The sequence below is a fragment of the Sceloporus undulatus genome, chromosome 5 (assembly GCF_019175285.1).
Source record: "Sceloporus undulatus isolate JIND9_A2432 ecotype Alabama chromosome 5, SceUnd_v1.1, whole genome shotgun sequence".
Lineage (NCBI taxonomy): Eukaryota > Metazoa > Chordata > Lepidosauria > Squamata > Phrynosomatidae > Sceloporus > Sceloporus undulatus.
The window spans coordinates 61,777,012-61,791,305 of NC_056526.1; positions in this window are offsets into that span (position 1 = coordinate 61,777,012).

Sequence of the window (14,294 nt, forward strand, 5' to 3'; positions counted from 1 at the left end):
TTTAGCAATTTTCTTCTTGCTGTAAGAAAGTTTTTGAAAGCTAGACAGTTTCTGAAGACTATTCATAGTTTGAGGCTCATTCTATGCTTTTATTATTTTTATGCATAAATATCATATGATATTTACAATTAAAACATCATTTTCTGTGCAGAAAATGATGTACATACATATTTGTTTCTGCAAGGAAAATTTCCCCCTGTTCTCTGCACAAAAGAGCCCCCCTCTCATGTAGACACACATACATGGGTTTTGTGCAGAATCTTCAAAGATCTTTGCCAGTCCATGATTCTTCTCATCAGGGTTACTAGACACACACAAAAATTAAGCATATTTTTTCAAATGTTTTTAGATTTTTTTTCTATTGCTACTTCAGCTGGAAAATACTAGCCATCTGCAGCTAAGTCTAGGAATAAATTCCTGTCTGAAAAATTGGACCGCCATTGCCAGTCAGACCTGATAGTACAGAATTGTCTATACATTTCTAATATTATTTGATATACTCTTTAAATAATGGTCATTGGCTAATGCTCATAAGGAATTGGCATAAGATGTGCGGAAACACTGTCAGACTGTGTCATTTTAATTAACCAGTTAATTAATATCCCACCTTTCCTACAGGACCCAAAGCAGTTTACAACAAATTGAAATAAAGTACAAAGTTCTATTATACAAACATTTAAAAACAATTAAACATCTTTGGCTATGTGTAGTACCTGCAGGCCTGCAGAACTATTACATTTGGATCATCAAATCTCATCAGTCTAAGTTAACATATTCCTATTAAGGATAATGTCATTAAGTATAACTCTCTTGTTGGACTTGATCATGCCAAGTATATATCTAGCTGTTTACAATGTTCAAGAGTTCACTTCTGAAAAGCAGCAACTTACAAAGGACATTTTTAAAAAAAAAAATACCCTGAAGTTTGACGTATTATAAGTGAGAAATACTTTTTTAAAAAAATTCTGATTGGGCAATTAATGTCAGTCCTAAAAATATGTGCACTTATCTTTCTGCCACATACTTTCATACTATTCAACTTTTTAGCTCAGGCTCTTTGAAGGAGACAATTCAGTCTTCCATTGGGGAGAAACTGCCAGAGCTTTTAGTATGAGAATAAATATTTTTAAAAGCTCCTTAGTAAATTCTTGCTTCTCTATATTTTTCTAGAAAAGCCTTTCTGGTATAAAGTGATCTCCTAGACAGGCATTTCCTCCTTTTAATAGATATCTTTAAAAAAATAAATAGTATATTTACAAAAACAGTAAAATCTGTGTTTACATACAGTATTTAAATACTTAGATTTTGATATATGTATGCACAATGTAAGTACAACACAGCTGTACTTTATTATGCCTTACTTCATTTATATGCTCCATATGTTACATAAGATTTTCTCCAAAACTAGAAATGATGGCATTTTATTCTAGAGGTGTATGCGAGACATGAGGTGGGGCCAATGTAATGATCCCTCTCGTATGTTTCCCATCATTTATTACATATAGAACCTATGTTTTTCTGCCAAGCTCAGAATTTGCTAGCAGGTGGTCATTATTGAAACTGAAGGCAGATTTAAAGTCACTTCGACCAAATAAAATAATATTCTCTATCTAGGATGTCAAAAATTCATTGGATATACTGACCTACACATGGATGATAGTTAGGCAATACACAACCATATCATCTTGGTGCTCAAGTAACAGAGAACATAAAGGATCTTGTTCTGCCACAGACAGATCTGGCACCCAGTGTCAGTATAGTTTGGGGCATCCAAAGCTTACTACACTCATGGACTGGTGCTCCCTGCACTTGTTCTTCTTCTTTACTATTGAAACCTGATTGACCATTCACATTGATCTGGCCCAGTTAATAGTTGCAATGAAAAGGGGGAACAAAAGAAAACTAACTCTCAATCTTTCTCTGATAGACAAGAAAGAAATCCTGCCATGTTGGGATGGGGTGGAAAAGGAAGAGAAGCAGTAGCTGGTGGCAATGCTGGTGAGTAAAAAAAGACTCACTGATATTAATTCCATGGATGATACTCTGCTTGAAAGGCCCTCAAAAATGTGGAGCCAGTACTGAACATACATATGAAGAGATTGTAACTATTTACAACATCAGGCTGTAATGCGTCCAAGGTCTCCTCTTCCAGTTTCTGCTAAATGGAACCTCCAGAGATAACCAATCCTGTCTAATTAATTTGCAACCACTACCCATTGATTTCATTTCCCCAGTATAGCAATGCAATGCAATGTTACTGGGATCCCACTGACATTTTGCGCCTCTGGCAGAGATGCTTACTTTCCTTCCCCAACTCTGGGGAAGAGCTAGGTCAAGCAAAGCCACATGAAAGAGGAGCGTGAGAGAGATATAACACTTTTAAGGGGAAAGGCTTTATGCTAAGTAAGGAATCTCCATAGCAAAATAATGAAGTTTATCGCACCAGGATGGATTGGGAACAGAATGAAAGGGGCCAGGAATGAGTGCGGAACAAGTGGGGGATGCATTTTACTGCACACAAAAGTCCCCATTCCGTTCCGTTCCCTTCCGTTCCATTCCCCATCCATCCCACAGGAGGCAATTTTTGAGAACGATTACTGAACAGTTCTCAAAAATCGCCTCCTGTGGGATGAATGGGGAACGAAATGGAATGGGGACTTTTGTGCGCAGTAAAATGTGTCCCCCCACTCGTTCTAGCCCCATCTCGGCCCCTCTTGTAATGCACAAGGCCCATTCCAGGGGCCAATGCGATAAACTCCAATATCTCTTATGTGAAGGACATATTTCCTTCAGGCACAAAATTAGAAGTTACAGTTTACAGACAGATTAGATAATTTCAGCCAAGTCAGAAAAAGTAACCAAAAATGGGGGGGACCCTGATGAGACCAATACATTTTCTTATTCTATTCACAGGTCAGATGGGATTTCTAGTCCTTGATGTTCAGAAGGTAACTGGGCGTCTGAAATCCTTTGCCCCACTATGCAGGGGGACAGGAGTGTCCACCCCCAGCCTCTCTTTGTCAGGGTTCCCCTTGTGGTCTTTTCTCAGCTGCTGAAAAGGCTCTCAAAGGTTGGCCCTTTTGCCCATCTGGTCATTTTACTGAGCAATTGCTATCTCCTCACCTCTGTGACGCTGAGCCTCATTAGAATGCAACTTTACCTCCTAACACATTTAATTATTTTTCACCTAGGAAGAAGGTTCTCTGCTGCTCAGATAATGGGAAGATTCCTGTTATCACACAGACAAAAATATTTGATCACCTGTGGCCAAAATGGAAGGAATATGCAATAATATTCATTGTCAGCTTGGAACATGGGGTTCTCAACAGTTGTGAAACCATGTCAAAAAGAATAATTGACCAGTGAGAATTTTGTCCAATGTTCTACCTGTATTCATAATAAATAAATAAATACCAATCCCCAAGTGTTGTGGAAGAGTTAGCTTATCTAAAAAAAAAAAAAAAAAAAAACCTTTCCCCCATATATATATTTAAAAAAACATATAAAATGTCTTTCCTATACACACATACAAAATATATAAAAACATTGCATGCACATAAAACATTTTTTTCCTGCACAGGAAATCTTTTTTAAATTCTTCTCTGAAAACATGTTTTTGCACAAAAATGTATTTCTCTATGCAAAATAATTCCTTCACAACATTTTGGGATGTCTGAATGCAGGAAGAATCCTGAAGACATTTTTTAAATCCCATATCAGGGAGAAAACTACCATAATTATTCATCCCTGTATGCACAGGTGAAATAGTCGAGGACTACTGTCACCTCTAATGTGAGCTGACATGCAAAATGATGCCTCCTCTCCAATTTATCAACAGAAGTTGAGTGCATTGGCAGTTCAATCTTAATTTAATTCTGTTCATAAGATAATGTCACCCACCACACTGGAGAGCAGCAAGACAGGCCATGTAGTATCCACAGCTCTGTCCTCCCATAGCAGCAAAGAAGCAAGGTGAGAAACAGATGGAACCACCAGGTAGTAGACCCTGGTGCCTTCTAACATATGCTGTCTGTGATGCCAAATGACTGTGACCTATTTTTTCTCTCCATTGCCACACGGAGAGTTCTATGCATAATGTGCTATTCTAATTGCTGGGCTACATCTCCCAGGCAGCCAAAAGGTCTTCCCTCATCTAAAAAACTAATATTGGCAGGATACAAACCGCCCAAAGTGGGGGGTCTCCTGCCAGCCTAGTTTGCTCCGCGGAGAAGCCACAGCCTCCAGACCGCGGGGCTTCCCCACGGAGCAAAAAGAACCCTTAAAAATTGGGTTTTTATGCGGCGCCATTGTGATGCCGCAGTGCACCAATGGTGCACTTGCGACATCACAATGGTGCCAGGATGTGCAGATGCTAAGCATCTGCCATGTCAAAATGGCGTCACCCATGTGTACTGGGCACCGCCATTTTGACGTACAGATTACGTACTAGGGTTGCAGGGCGTATATAAGCAGCGCCCCAGGGCAACCCTAGTGCGTATGCAGGCCAGCGCTTTTGCCGGTCTGTACAGCACCATTGATACTCATTAGCATGCCTCTATGTGTTTTTCCCTTTAGGAAGGTCACTATAAACCAAACTAAACCCCATTTTATAGGAATAACTACATTCTGTCAGGGGGAAAAAACTCTTAAAAAGGTTAAAATGCCTGTCATTTAATCTGTTTGAACAGTGCAAGATATACAAGAAATAAAGAGGAACTAGTAATTAATTCACTATTAATTACTTATTTATTCTAGAAGGTTCCATACTGCTTTTAAACGAGGGGAAAAAAACAGAGTAGTTTACACAGGGGAAAAAGACAAAAGCAGTTAAAATGTGGAAAGCAAATTAAAACACAAAAGATACAAAGGCCACAAAATCCTAAGAAGTTGATTCAGAAAGAAAGAAAGAAAGAAAGAACGATTGTATATTTTCAGCCTGAAAGAATTCAATGACCTGATATTATTTTTTAAAAATAACTGCAACAATGTAGATACTAGATGGAAAGAGCATCCATAATGCAAGGGGCCACCACTGGAAGCCACCTGTATCACTTTAGATGGCAGTGGTATGCTGAGGAGGCTCTCAGCAGCATGAGTAAAAACATAGCAAGAGATACAATGCTCCAAAGAGTATTGGTTCTAAATCAACTGTGGCAAAGAATCTCAGTTTATTTGGCTAAGAAACTGCAGTGGTGTTGAATTCCCCCCAAATTTCCTCTCCCACTTACCTTGTGTGGGTTTTCAGGCTACCTTCCCATGTGGCCCCTGTGGGCCAGCTGGTGCAGCTGCTGTGGGCACAAGTTGCTTTGAGATCAAAACAAGGTGCCCAGTCTCATTTTGATCTCAGAGTGACTTGTGCCCATAGAGTGACTTGACAGAGATATTTGCAGGAACCGTGTGGGAAGGCAGGTGCCATCATCACCATATTTAGCTCCAGGTTTTCTGAAAACCCAGAGTAAAATGTGTTTTTAATATAGGACAAGGAGTGGAAACCCCAAATCAGGTCTGGGGTTTATAAGTAATACAGACAACCTTCCATCATTTCAAGGACTAAGGACCCTGGAGTCTTATATTAAAATTAACCTTTAATCTTTCTCTCTGCACATGGACAACAGCCAAAATAATCCCTCTCTGCTAAAACTTCATTAAGGCTATCATTGACAAGACTGGGACTCAGTGAATGACTAGATTAAGGCTAAAAGTTTAATTCCTCCCCTTCTCTTTTTCTATTTTCTTTTCTTTGACTTGAGGGTCTGGTGGTTATTCCCCCCCCTTCCCCCCTCACACACTCTTGAAAATACACATTCATGGAAGAAACATGTCATGTGCAAAAACTTGTAAGAATATATATATATATATATATATATATATATATATATAGTGTTAGCTATTTGTTTATTTATTTATTTATTTTATGGTTTTTATACCCCGCCCTTCAGCCCTAATGGCTATCAGTGCGGCTTACAATTATGGCTATCAGAGCTATCACAACAAGTATTAATACCCTTCCCATTTGTAATTAAAAGACATGGCTGACCATTTATATCATAATTAACAATGATCTGCTGGTGGTTAATGTGACAGCAACAGCTGCTGCTGCTATACAACTAGCTGATTTGTTTTTTTGTTATATCCATAGGAATGATCTTTATGTAAAGTGAAGATCTTGGGTAGCATCTTGTAAGGGACTATAATTACAAGTTCCTTGGTATTTATTCTGAGAGGTACCCAGAATATGATTATCTAGCATATCATTAGCGGAGGGTTCCTATGATGTTGTGAGCAAAGTGCAGCCCCAGAGACACATGCAGACCCCCCGCAAGCTATTTTTATGCTCTTTAGCTCTTTCAGAGCCACCACACTGCCCTTTTTCTGGTCAAGAGGAGCTGAATTCCCTGTCCAGGAATATCACATAACCACCACCACCCCAACTTGCACTGACACATTTTTCAAATCCAGAAGCAGATTCACAGACATTTACACTTTGGGAATGGCCATGATTTGGGGAGAGGGGGGATTTACAGACCTCCATGTAGCCCACAGAGTGTCTTGGGGCAGAAAATTGTCCCCAGGCCCAGTGCATTTTGCAAGCTTGCTGTGTGGGAATGGCAAAAACATTGACAATTACGCTGTATACATTTATCCTTTTAGTGACTAGATGAGGTGTATCTATGCTGCTCAGATAACCAATGCGGGGGTGAAATCCTCTTGCTACATCTCTGGTCAGTGATCACAGAGAGTAGGAAATGGATGTGTGTGATAAGGATAAATGATTTCAAGGTGGAACTACACAATGCTGTCCAGGGTCCTGAACAATCTTTATCCTCTGCTGTACTTTGCTGAGTTTTAGGTCCGTTTTAGACTACACAATTATAGCAGTTTGACATCACTTAAACTGTCATGCCTCCATTCTATGAAATACTGGGGTTTGCAGTTTTGTGAGGCATTTAAATTCCTTTGCTGTAGAGTTCTAGCGCCTCACCAAAGTACAGATCCCAGGATTCTGTAAGATGTAGATTAATGGTTGTTGTTGTGTGTCTTCAAGTCATTTCTGAGTTATGGAGACTCTAAAGCAAACCTGGCAAGATTTATTCAGAGGCGGTTTGTCATTGCCTTCTCCTGAGGCAGAGAACATGTAACTTGCTCAAGGTCATCCAGTGGGTTTTATGGCTGAGCTGGGAATTGAACTCTGGTGTCCAGAGTCATAGTACAACACTCCAAGCACTACACCTCTCTGGCTCTCAAGGTTAATACTTATAGTGTCTTTGAAGTGCTACAATTGTGTAGTGAGAAAGAGACCCTAGATTTGTTTTACTAGACAAGACCTTGAGGTTTCTACTATGACTGCCTTTATTGATCATCTGATAATACTGTAAATGCTCCAGTAATTGTCTCCCCTGAACTAGGGTAGTATCTACCTTCTCCAAGCTTCCCTTTACTAGATCCAAGCCTACCACTGGCAGCAAAGAAGGAATAGGTATGGCAGTTAGTGTTTGATGCAACTTCCTTTCACTGCCTCCAAAGGCATAATATTTTGAGGGTAAAGGATAGTATCCTTCTGCCTCGCTAGTTTCAAATGGTTGTGTTCAGAATGCAGGTTTTTATTTCAAGTAATATAAACTATGGCAGTTTCAATAACTGACTTTGTGCATGATAGTCTGCCCCTCCACACACACACACAAATACTCTTTTGGGCTTAGCACACATGGTTATTAAAGCCTTGGACCGTGTATCTATGACCACAGTCTATGTATTATATATGATGCAGTCCTAGGCACGTCTACTCATAAATAAATACTGTTGGGCTCAGTGGGACTTATTTCCAGATAACTATGTGTAGTTTTCAACCTGAAAATCACATGGTTAATCTGAATGTATATGGCTTAAATGTGGATCTCAGTTATTTCTTTTTAAGCTTGTATTGTACTTTGCTGTGTTGGTTTTATACCTCACCATTTTCACCAATGCTGGGACTGAAGGTGACTTAAAAGAAAAAAAAAGAAAAAAACAGCTGCTTAAAAACACAGGTAGAGTGTTTTTCTCTTGGTTATTTGTTTGATATAAGCATGTTAAGAGATATAGGTATGTTAGGCAATACAGGTATATTTCTCTTGATGTATGTATTTTTATGTATGTATGTTTTGCATATGCGTTCATTATTTAGACTGTTTTATTTCAAATAAAGATTATTAATAAAAACTTTTAAAAAGCATATCCATTAAAAAAAAACAAAAGATAAAAATAATACAGTACATTAAAACAAATGATTTCTCATAAAGCAGTTATTTTGTCCATACCTGATAGAATAAGAAGGTCTTCCTGTTGATAAAAGGACATAAGATGGGCATCCATCCAGCATCCCTGAAAAGGGAGTTCTAGGATCTGGGAGCAGGCTGGATCCCATGTCTCTGCCAATCATACCTCTAAAAGTGTTGGGACCAAAAGAAGCACTTTCTACAAAGGTGTCAGAGTTCAGATAGGCTCGTGTGAGAGGATACAGTTCTTCAGGTAACCTGGACCCCTGTCATAGAGGTAATAGTGAGCACTTGAACACTGTGTGGCTCACATAATTAGAAGTTGTTTATTATAAAACTTGTGCTACAGACAATTTTCAATCTTGCATTGTGAGAAGTTGTTTACTCTAGTCTCCTGGAATCAAGGCTTTCTCAATTACCTTGGTTACCATCCACTTATGAGTGTATAGTGTGTGTCAAGCTGAAGTACATCAAAGCTGACAGGTTTGTTTAGGCATCCTGTTGTCTAGTTTTACTAGACTGCTGAAATGTTAACAAACCATAAAGTGATATAATTAAACTAATGGAAAAATAATCAGCTTTGTACATTTGCCAGAGGGGATGTTGCTTTAGATTTCTCCTCCAGATAATTGGGTCAAACATCTACTGTAGCCCAGTCATCACAAGACTTCACACATATATGTATGCATTTACATAACAGACAACCTCTTCCCCCTCCTCCATTGAATGATAGTAATGAGAAAAATGCAAGACAAGAAGAAGGAAGGAAGAATATGGTCTAAAACACACTGCAGAAATAATCCAGTGTAAGACCACTTTAACTGCCGTGGCTCAGGGCTAGGAAATTCTGGAAATTGTAGGTTAATGTGGCACCAGAACTCTCTGACAGAGAAGGCTAAACATCTCACAAAAACTAGAGTTCCTAGAATTCCTGGAGCAGTTAAAGTGGTCTCAAACTGAATTATTTCTGCAATATGTTTTGGCCCTATGTTGCATTTTTGTCTCTCGTTATTCCCATAAAACGGTGGGGCGCCACGTGCGGATGCAGAGCGTCTGTTACGTCAAAATGGCGGCAGCTGTGTGGAACGGCCGCTGCCATTTGTTACGGACTCTGTCCATAACGGGGTAAGGGGTGTCTGGAAGAGACGCCCCTTTTTCAAAATGGGACGTCCTAAGGACGTCCCTTATGGCGGTCTGTAACCCGCCTAAGTTTCTTTGTCCTCTTATTCTGCTGAAAAGAAAGCTGAAAGGATTGGAAATATGCAAACACCTGACTCACTATTATAGCTGCATGTTTCACACATGCTTCCCCACAGAGGCAGGCTGCATTGGAGGCATGTGTGTTTGTGAATGATGGGACATTAGTTTGTGCAATTCTTACTACTGCCTCCTTGCAGAACTCCTTCAGAGAAAGAAAAGAGGCAAGGACAAGTTCCATCATCATAGTTTTTGTCATGGCCAGCCAAGAGGAGGAACTTGAGGCCATGCCAGGTCCCAGTTCTGCCCTGCCAGACCCCAGCCCTGATCTTCCAGTCCCAGTGGTTGAGGCTCAGCCAGACTCTAGCTCTGTGGGGTCCCCTCCAGATGCTCAGCAGTCTAGCTTTGCCCCAGTTGAAGAACAAAGCATGGAAGTTCCTTCCTTTAGGCAAAGGAGAGCTGAGAGTTCTTGCTTGCACAGATCCAAGAAACCTCCATAGAGGCAATCTGCAGATAAGCAACAGCTGGCACAAGGGAGTGCGTCTCTGATTTAAGCAGCTGGAGAATGCCGACTCTTTGCCAGAGTTCATTGAAGAACCATCATAGTGGTTGCTGTCTGTGCTGGCTCCTTGAACTCCATGCTTTTTTAATCTTTGTCTGCTCCTGAACCTACACCCTTGGAATGGACTCGAATACTCCAAACCTTCTGGCTTCCCTGACCTTGGACTGAACTGGCTTCCGTGACTTCTGGTATCCTGACCCTGGTTTTCATTTGTGGCTTACTCTTCTCAGACTGGAGGAAGGTCTGTAAACTGTCTATTGGCTACCTAGTCTGTTTCTTCCACTGTGCCATCCTTATCAGCATGTGTTCGTGTGTGTCCTGGCAGCATTCCCGGAGAGTTTTTCAAAATGCTGGGAGTAGCTTGTGAGGTAGAGTTATCTATTCTCCTCTTTGTCTTGCTGTTCACAAATACTCAGAAGGAGATTCTGGAGGCAGCTGCTGTTTACCTTCTCTGTTGTAAATAGCCACACTCGGTTACAATAGGATCAGCTAGAGCAGAACCCTGTCATTCCCCAGCTCAAGGAATTTGGGGGGGGGGGTTGTTGTTTTTTTTGTTGTTTTGTTGTTTTTTTGCATTGTCTAGTCTACTGCAAACATGCTTCTGATACTCATTACTGGAAGTCTAACCCTCCTTCAGCATCCTCCCAATGCTGATAATGTCAAAAAAATGCCCAACTAGAAAGAAGACAAGGAGCAAAAGCGAGTGCTGGGGAGTATAAAAAGACTGTAAAATGGTGCTTCCTGCCATAGGTTTGTTAACTAAGATATACCTCTATGGTCTGTAAGAACTTCAGGTTTCTGAACTGGGATATACAGTATTTCTTGAAATGTCTAGGAACTATCCTCCAATGGCTAGAGTGCACCCTAAGTCCACACTGTGGTCTCACTTGTCCTGTTCATATTTTTTCAAACCCTTGAGACTGACTGCAGTTTTCAGTCCATTCATCTACAAATCAGCCTATATTTCTCACCCAATAAATTACTTCGTACTAAGAGGTAAGGTGTTTATACACTCTAGCTAACTGAGGAGTGAAATGCCATTACATCCAATCCTTTACTAAGACAAGGCCTACTCAAGAGGCAGCACTGCTATAGGACACCACACACTAAATACAATGCATTGTAGAACAATTTGTCAAGGTATGGACTAGAACGGCATTTAAATTCCCTGAAACAGCATGTAGTGTCTTAAGTTCCCCTATGGAACAATTAGTGAAGCTATTGCTAAAATCTGTGAAGCTACTTCTATTTGACAGAAGGTGTACAAGCTATTACATTAATATAACCTAAGGCTGCAATATAGCATGCAATTATTGTAACACCTGACAGGATCTAAATTGCTAGGTACACCAGTAATAATGACAACCAAACCATCATAATTTTAGTATTTTTTTTCTAAAATTGGGTACATTTTAAACATTTCATCCTTAACAACCCTTCTAGTACCAACCCATCCTCCATAAGAGGAGGTTATTTCAGGTGATGATACAGAATAAACTATTTGAAAGCCCTTAGTAAAGGCAGTCTTAGCAGGCAGTCTGGAAGGCAAAGTACAATTAGTGTTTAAGGAAATGCAGGATAACTAAAAAAAATATGGTAAGAACACACATATTTAAGCAAAAAACATGTCAGGGCATATAAAGTAGTTCTCTAAGCGGCTGTACTTGTTAAGGGTGTGTATAAATACAGCTCCCAATGCAAAGGCGCACACACACAACTCATGAACTTGGTGGAGACTGCTCAAAAAGGCTACATTTTGATGGGTTTTCAAATTCTTTATTATTTGTGGAGGAAGAATTGCTACTAGAAACTTTTCTGTGGCTAGAGTTCTACAAGCACACTCACAGCAAAGTTTTGACTGGTGGGTAGGGAGCTGTTTGACTGTTACACAATAGGTGGGTTTAATGCCTTGGTGCCTGTCATGTATTGAATTTTGACCTGACAATACAAGATTCTCAGCTATAAATGCAGACTGGCATACGACTCCACAGAGCCAACTGTTAGTTGTGTACTTTAAATAAAACCTGAGTTTGTGTAAATGATGTCATTACAATTACATTTGTTTTTCCTAGACTACATAAAAAATGGAATGTCCAAGATGTATCAATAAGACAATCCTATGCCTATCTATTTAGAAATAAAATCTGTTAGGTTTTGTGGGACTAACTGTCAGATAAGTGTGCCCAGCATCCTAGTTCACTGTGGATTTTAGCTGCAACTTCCATCAATCCCTGTCAGCATGAATAATGGTTGGAATGATGGAGTTTGTAGTCCAGGGCCTCAAGGAGTCATCAGGTTGAAAAAACTAATGTATAGGAATGTAGCCTGTACATCCCATTTATTTAACACAGTGTTTTATAGTGATAATATTTCAAATAGTGTTTGAACACTAAATGCTTGTTTACTGTCTTCTGAAAAGGAAACCAGGTTTTAGACATAAAACATCCTTTGAGCCATTTTTTTTCTTACAGGAAGTTATTAAAATCCTTTTATTCTTGCATATTTTCTTGGGGAGCTCTCTGATGAAACATTGACTAATTAGCTATATATTTTATACTTTGAGCACATTCTCATTTAAAACTTTGGAAATCAAAATTTGTCAGTGAAACAGAAACTCAGTTTATTATAAATGACCAGCTCTCACAAAAACTGCATGCAAGTGAGTTAAGTATAAATTTCTTTTGAAAAAATGCAGTTGGCAAAGCTTCATCTGTCTTTGACTGTCTGCACAGGGTGCATAGTTCTGAAGAAGAAATACCATCAAATTCAAAAATAAAAGAAAGGGACTGTCTCACTGGGATTTGTCATTTACTCTGAATTTCCCCCTTTTATAATCCCATATGGGGGTACACAGAACACCATAGTGGCCTCATTCCATCAAAATGATTACTGATCAAAAACAGTAGAAACATTACCTGAGAAGGTGGAAATACAATGAGGAAAGTATGGTGTATATGAAATGTGTTCAGCAAAAAAATAGATCCATCCATCCACTGACCTCAGAGATGGCCTAAGTTCTTTTACTGCTTGAGGTGAAGGACAAAATAGCAGCCAAGTCAACAGATGAGTCTTACTTTAGTACCTGTGATGAGGAAGCCTTATCCACCACATCTGAAGACAGCAGGCTAGCTTAAGTGGCAAAGCGCAAGTTGTATGGTTCACACAAGCCTGTCCTCCAACAACTTTTCACCATTCCCTGCCTTCCAGGAATGGCTGCCCCATTCTGCTTAATGGCAAAGCCAGTCTAATATTAGTGAATTAGTATTATGAAGACTACTTATAAATATCAAAATTAGTCAAGAGGATACCCAATAGTGATCCTCCTGTAACAATGGAATATCCATTTAGACTTGTCTTGTCCTTGTAATTAATGTGTGTGTGTGTGTGTATTCGTTTGAATTGCTACAATTTGGTCCAATATAAATTGGGGTACAAAGTAAGCACACAGCCAGTGCTAGTTCCATAGATATCAGAAATCTGCCACCACCAAATTTTAACTAACAACAACAAACCCCTCGTATTTCTGACATTCAGTAAGCAAGCAACTCCTGAATAGTCAGTGATAACTATCATGGATTTCCAGGTACTTGGAGGACAAAGAATATAGGTTTCATTTATCAGCAGGTATTCCCTTTGCTTTAGACCTGTGATGAAACCTCAGAGCCATCAGTAAATGCTGTTCAAATATTTGGCAGGGGCTTCTTTCTCTACTAGCTGGAACCTTTTTATATGGGCTTGGGAATAGCTTCCTTATATCCACAAACAAAAGTCAACTGTAAATATTTCCCCAAGATATCCTAGAAGAGATAAAGAAGAGCAAACATTGTCACATCTACACAATAATGCTGGTTTATACACCAGATTAACTGAATGAAAAATTTGAGCAGTGAAAGAGAGTTCAAGAATTTGAAAATGATTCACTTTTGCTCTCCACATTCCCTATCTGTTATTTTGCTAGGGTGCCATTTTCTTTATTAGGTCTGGAAACAGTGAGATGACAATACTGGGAGTCATACTGAAAGCTGCATCTACACTGCTTTAACTGCCATGGGAGAGAGTAGGTTCTAAATTCTGTTTCTTGTGCTGTTCTTCTTCCTTAACACCACCCCTACTCTCTTCTTTCCTTTCCTTTTCTCTTAAAGAAAAAAGATAGAGGGGCTCTTTTTTTCTTTTTGTTGTCCTTGCAAAGTACATAATGGGAACGATTTATGAACCTAGCCTAGCATAGCTCCATTAGTATAAACAGACATTTTATATTTACATGTACTCTCTGTAAATGT